This window comes from Crocodylus porosus, unplaced genomic scaffold, assembly GCF_001723895.1.
Source record: "Crocodylus porosus isolate Cpor-Errol unplaced genomic scaffold, CroPor_comp1, whole genome shotgun sequence".
Taxonomy (NCBI): domain Eukaryota; kingdom Metazoa; phylum Chordata; order Crocodylia; family Crocodylidae; genus Crocodylus; species Crocodylus porosus.
Window position 1 is genome coordinate 404,230 of NW_017728939.1, and position 5,998 is coordinate 410,227.

At 63.2% G+C, this 5,998-nt stretch overlaps 1 protein-coding gene across 2 annotated transcripts in view; it reads right to left on the reverse strand.

Moving 5' to 3' along the window:
• HPCAL4 (hippocalcin like 4) overlaps positions 1–5,953 on the reverse strand; it is an 11,053-nt gene extending 5,100 nt beyond the window's left edge. Inside the window, exon 1 of one of the 2 annotated variants that reach the window (XM_019547574.1) lies at positions 5,806–5,953. The gene's annotated coding sequence lies outside the window, so the exon portion shown is untranslated. Of the gene's footprint in view, positions 1–5,800 lie in introns of both variants that reach the window. The other variant, XM_019547573.1, reaches the window with a different exon arrangement.
• Positions 5,954–5,998: the final 45 nt, after the last annotated feature.

Below are 5,998 nucleotides of genomic sequence, written 5' to 3' on the forward strand. Positions count from 1 at the left end.
CTGGGGATCATCCCCAGCTAGCCAGAGCCAGCGCGGGGCCCGAGCACTGCCGCGGGCCAGAGTCCCAGGCAGCAGGGCACCGATGCCAGCTCCTCAGGCGCTTGTGGTAACACCTCGCTTTGCCTGCAAGCCCCAGCACCCGAAGCGAGCGATTAAGGAGGCAATTGCAGCTTTCACCCCCCAAACACACACAAGTGAGGGATTCCTCCATCTTTACACCTGCCAAGGGGAAAACGCTCTCTAAAAATCACCCCAAAAGGTGCAAACACCAGACATCAGGCCCACGTTTTTAAAACCCTCCGGATTTGAGCCAATCTTTCCAGGTGCAACCCATGGTGGACTGGCCCCATCACTCAGCAGAAAAGAGAGGCCTCTCACTCCCACGGGGCTGACGGGAGCCAGGCTTGACATGGGCCTCCTCTCGAGGAGGCCGTTTGCAGGGCGGAGATGCTGCGAGTCAGGTCTCGGGGCCTGGCCCAAGGAGACACCCGTCTGTCCTGGGCACAGCCAGCCTGGAGCCGGTGGCAGGGAGCAGGGGCCGCGGCACAGCAGGTGAGGGGCAGCTATGGGCAGAGCAGCACGGTCTTCTTGGTTAAGCAGGGGTGCAGGCAGGGCACCAGGTCCCACCTGCAGCTCTGTGTCACTCTCCAAGTACAGGCAAGACACGTATTCAGGCTTATGCCTCAGTTTCCCCACCCGTAAGACAGACAGAGGCAAGACAAACAGTGCTGTGCTCCGGGAGATATGGGCACGTGCCTACAGTGCAGAGTGCTTGAAGGGTCTCACCTGACACTTTACCCTTCTGTAGCACCTCTTTACAGCTCAATTAACTCTGGAGAGAGAAAGCCGCGTCTCAGGGGCTCCCAAAACGGGCGCCATCCCCTACCTTGGAGGGTTAGCCAAGGAGCAAAGGCGTAAGCACAGTCAGTGGCGCGGGGGTGGAAATGGCAGTCAGGAAAGATCCTTCCCACCAGTCACAAGTCACCGCTGGGATGCAGCCCAAAGCTTTCCGCTCCACAGTGCAGGCCTCTCCCTTGGGCTAAAGGGGCGACTCCATTAGCTAGGGGCAGTCGTAGGATTTTATCCTGCATTTTCCATCCTGCATGGGACAAAGCTGCCACGTCCCAGACAGGAGGATTTTAAGTGTCAGAGCTGCCCGCTCGTCTGCGCTGGCCAGCCCTATAGACACCACAACTTGACCTAACTCCTGACACCCCGTCACGCGGTCTCGGGTCAGTAACTGCATGGGCAGAGGGGGCATCAGCACCGAATACCCCTTCATCGCTCCCCCGCAGCCTCGCCCACGGGCTGCTCATTAATGCAGTGGCAGATGACCAGCCAGATGGACACGGCCCTGGCCTCCGCTCTCCCCTTCAGCGAGAACAGGCTGTCGGAGTTTGTCTGGAGACCGAGAGAGAGAAAACCGGATCCCAGCTTTATGCGTCCCCCAAGCCTGGCACATCCGGAGCAACTGATGGCTTTGCAGCACTACTCGTCTTGGCAGCTCACCCGTCATCTCCTCACTCCTCTCCGCCTGGCCGGTTTCCTCCTCTGCCGCTCTGCTCGGCTTATTCCAGGGCATCAGGGCTTCTCATGCCTCTCTGAAAACCCGGGGGCTGGACCGCAGGGACACAGCCTGCACTGTGGCATCTGCCCTTGTGAGCAGGCCCTGTCCTGGGAGGTGGGATCTGAGCTGGTAACTTTTAGCTTTGGAGGTGGCCGAGCCGATACGAGATGCTCGGTGGAAGTCAGCAGAAATTCCAGGCCAAAACGCCACCCAGAAGTTCGCAGAGAGAGTTTGAGCCCACCCGGACCCAAACGCTTTGCTTGCCCTGGCTGGCAGAGGGACGAGCCCACTGCACGGGTCCGGGCCGCCCCCCAGCTGATGGTCCCCTCCTGGGGTCCAGGGGCCAAGCAGCTAAGCCAGCAGAGTCCAGCTGTCACCTGCTCTGCTTCAGAGAGCTCAGAGGCCCGGCAGGGACGTTTCCCTCCGAGCACCGGTAGCTTCTGCCCCTTAGCACAGGGTACGGTCCGGAGCACGGACAGGAGCAATTCCCCGATTGCGTCTGCTTGCTGCCCGCTTCAAGCCAGTGCCCGCGTCCATGCCCGCGCCCGGAGCACTCCTTCCTCCTGACAGCATGCCCCTGGAGAGCCAAACGAGGCAGCTCTGCCCGGGCGCACCCTCAGCCCTGGCTATCTACGGCCTTTCACCACCCCTTGCTCCGGGCACCACGAAGATCCAGCTCGGCCGTGACTCTGGCCCCAATCTGTCCGGCTCCCCCTTTCCAGCCGCTCTCTCTCAAAGGAGTTTTTTTGGGTTTTTTTTTTTTTTTTTTTGCTTTCTTCACTCCCCCCCCCAGTGACTTCCCATCCCCCTCCCACAGCAAGGCAGAGCCGTGGCCCACGGCCGGGAGACAAAGCCCAGCTCGGGGAAGGGGGCAGGGGATGGGCATCCCCCTCTCCATCAGGCCTCTGCCAGGCGGAGGGTGGCAGGGACCACCTCCTCCGCCGAGGAGCTGGTGCCGAGGCAGTTGCCATGGCAATGGCTCCACTGTCGAGAGCTGGTTGGCAGCCGCAGCAGCATCCCTGTGTCCGCGGGCCTTGGCATCGCAGCCGCGAGCACCGCAAGAGTCAAACGGCCGCTCCTGCGGGAAGAAGGGATGCAGCTCGTGGGCCCTGGAGGGACAAAGGAAGGAGACGGGGAGGGAACATACGGGCACTTAATCCCCCCCACCCCGAGGCTCGGAGCCTTTAGCTCCGTGCGTGTCACTCCTGCGGACCAGAGCCGGTCACCCCAAGGAGATCGGGCCCATGAGCCTCCCAGGGAAGAGCCATCTGCGATGCCTGGGTCATGCCACGTCCAGCAAGAAGGATGCTCTATACTTCTACACACGTGCACCCCCCCCCACCCTTGGCAGGCGGTCAGCGGAGGTCAAGGCAGCCGGTCCCGCGCCCTGCATCGCAACGGGCTGCAGAGAGCCTCCGTCGCCCACCCGAGCCATGTCGCTGCCCGCACAAGCGCGCCGGCTCTCCCCAGCTTCGGCGGGGAGCAGAGAGCCTGCTGCCCGCGCGCCGCGAGACCCCGCGTCGTTGCCAGCCTGGCCCGGCCCCCTCAGATGGGCGAGCCCAGAAGAGCAGATGGGACTGGATGTCTTGGAGGATGCCGTGGGTGGAATTCGTCCCTCTGAGTAAGCACTGGTCACGTGGCTGGGCTTTGTGCTGGGGCTGCGATGCCACAGGTGCCATCTTCCCCGTACTTCTAGGCAGATTCCCAAATGCTTCCTGCTTCGGGTTTGCCAGGAGGCAGCACTGGCTCTTCAACGTGGGGGGGCTGACCGAATTCAGCCTTTGGTAGGTGCTTTTCTTCCCCGCACAAAAAGAAACAAGAAAATAAAAAACATCCCTGTTGTTCTAATCCAGAGACGACGGCCAGAGCACGAGTCTGGGAGCCAGGAACGCGGCAGGGCAGATTCCAGCCGTGCTGCCTTGGGTGCTCCCTCCGCTCCCACCCCTTCCCGGGATGGAGAGATATTCACCTAGTTCATGTGCCTTCTAAAACTGAGGGGCAAGGGTGCTGTTCTGCAGCTACCCTGTTCCACCCCTGAAGTGGGCACATTTCAGTGGCCAAATGTGCTACTCCAAAGCAGGTGGATCAGCCCGAGGCTGCATGGTGCTGGGGCTGGACAGGTGTTGAGAGTGCTAACAAGATGCACATGGCTCTGGGAGATGATACTCCAGGCCAGATGTTCAGGATCTGTCTCTGTAGCCAGAAGGGAAACATCAGCAAAAGGTCTGCCATATGGGGGGCCTGCTCCCCCGCAACAAATGTCCTCCCATGGTGGGGCTCTTCTGCCCCCCCCTCCTTTTTAACATGACCATGAAGCACAGGGGGTACTGCTGACAGAGCATTCATCCTTTTGCTTTGGGCTTTCCTGGCTCAAAAGCCTCCATCCTGCAGGACTGCAAGGCAAAGGGGCTGAGCAACAGCCCGGTTCCAGGGATTCCCTTCCCCTGCGGCGGGCAGGAAGGGCGAACCTTTGCGAGAGACGCCGCGCGAGGTTCTCCCACGCTGGCCGGCCCAGGCACACATTTTGCATAAGAGAACAGTGAGGCCTGTTGTGAGGGCGGCCACAGGCTGCAGGCGGCATTTGCATGGTCCCTGCTCGGCAGGCCCCGAGCCAAAGCCTGGAGAACAGAGGCACAGGAGGCAGCTGGCCGTGCACGGAAGGGACGCGGCATGCGAGGCGGTGCGGGTGGCAGCAGGGCCCTCCACGTGCACGGAGCAGGATGCCCACGTCTGGAACAGGCACGCTGCTATCGCGGCAGGGCAAGGGACAGGCACCTTCCACCCTCCGGGTGCAGATGCATGACCCTGCTCCTTGGGTCACGGAGAGGACAGGCTGGACCCCAGGGCCATGGGTCTGCAGGAGCAAGGGGGGGAGGGGGGGCCAGGAGAGATGCTTGGGACACCCTCCAGCATTGTTCAGTGGAAGGAGCTCCATCGGCCACCCCCACCCAGGCAGCGAGCGAGCCGGTGCAGCAGATGCAAGCCAGTCACGCAGCCCCGCGCCAGGCAGTCAGGAGAACAGGCTCTGCGTGCAGCGTGGGCAGCGCGCCCGCCCGCGCCGGGGCTGCAGAGACGCACGACGCCGTGTGCAGAGCACGGGGGGGCTACAGCGGAGTTTGCACAAGACTGCATCCCCTCGGCTGGGCAGCGTGGCAAGTGGCCGGGGCTTGGTCAGGGGAAGGCATTTTCTAAGGAGAGCCAGAGACCCCCCCGCACTGTCTCGCCCCTCTACAGCTGGGTTGTCGCCTCCAGCCTCCGTTATCCTGTGGGCAGGAGCTGTGCCAGGCACTTTGTAGGGGCTAAGTCCTCAGAAACTGGTCTCAGGTGGAAAGATCCCAACCCCTTTGACTGCTGGGGAGACCGCCGCCTGGCCCCTCACGCAGGGGGGCACTGAGGCCCCCACACCAGCGCGGTCCCACTGGGCACAGAGCAACGGCTGCATCTATCGAAGGCAAATCACAGCTTCTCTGTGCCAGGAGCGGGTGTTGGCTGACAGGGGCACGGGGGTGCGTAGGTGGGCAGGCCAGGGCCCTGACCCCCCTGCAGAGCTGCACTGAGTCAAAAGCGAGAAGTTCGGGATGTGCTGCCCCCATGCACCCCCCCCCCACACACGCATGCATGCGTCCTCCTGGAAAAGCCCAGCCGCTGGGATCCGCAGCGCCCCACGGTCCTGGCCACGCACCACGGGCCCTGCCAGAGGGAGGTCAGTCGAGGCAGAGAGAGGGCAGCGGGTGTCTGTGCCCACTCCATCCTCCACCACGGGGCTGTGGAGATGGGGGAGAAGTGGTGGGTCAGTGCACAGCAGCCCCCCACCCCCATTTCCCCAAAGGAAGGGCTCCCCTCATGCCAGCACCAGATCAGCTCAGACAGAGGATTTGCCAGACCTGCTGCTGGGGCTTTGGGAAACTTCCCCAGGGGAGGAGGAGGAGGAGGAACAGTGAGCTCAGCGCTGGCAGGGGCCACGTCCCCAGCACCCGGCCCGGGAGACATCCGGCCCGTTACCTCCGCCCCGAGAAGCAACTTTGCTCACAGCCGCTCACGAGCAGCCGAGGCCAGCACGTGCCTGGGAGGGTCCAGCCCAGCCGTGCCCCGAGCCCCCTTCCCGCACGGTCTCCGACCGCCACGCACCGGCACTGGCTCTCTTGGACCCTCCATCTTACACCCGTCACCTCCCCCCAGCACCCACCCACACATACCCCCCAAATCCTCTAGCAGCTTTCATCTGCCCCCTACCTGAGGGGTGCCTCGCGCTGCAGGGGCAGCTCCGTCGCCTCTCCGGCCCCACGCCCGAGGTCTGAGCAGGAGGCGGCTCCGTGGGGCGAGCGCTGCTCCGCGCCTCCACCTGATCCGCCCGCGAGGCGCTTCTCCTCCTCTCTTGTAGCGGCGCGTGCCCCTCCTCGCAGGGCAGGCAGGGCCGGGATTGGCTCCGGC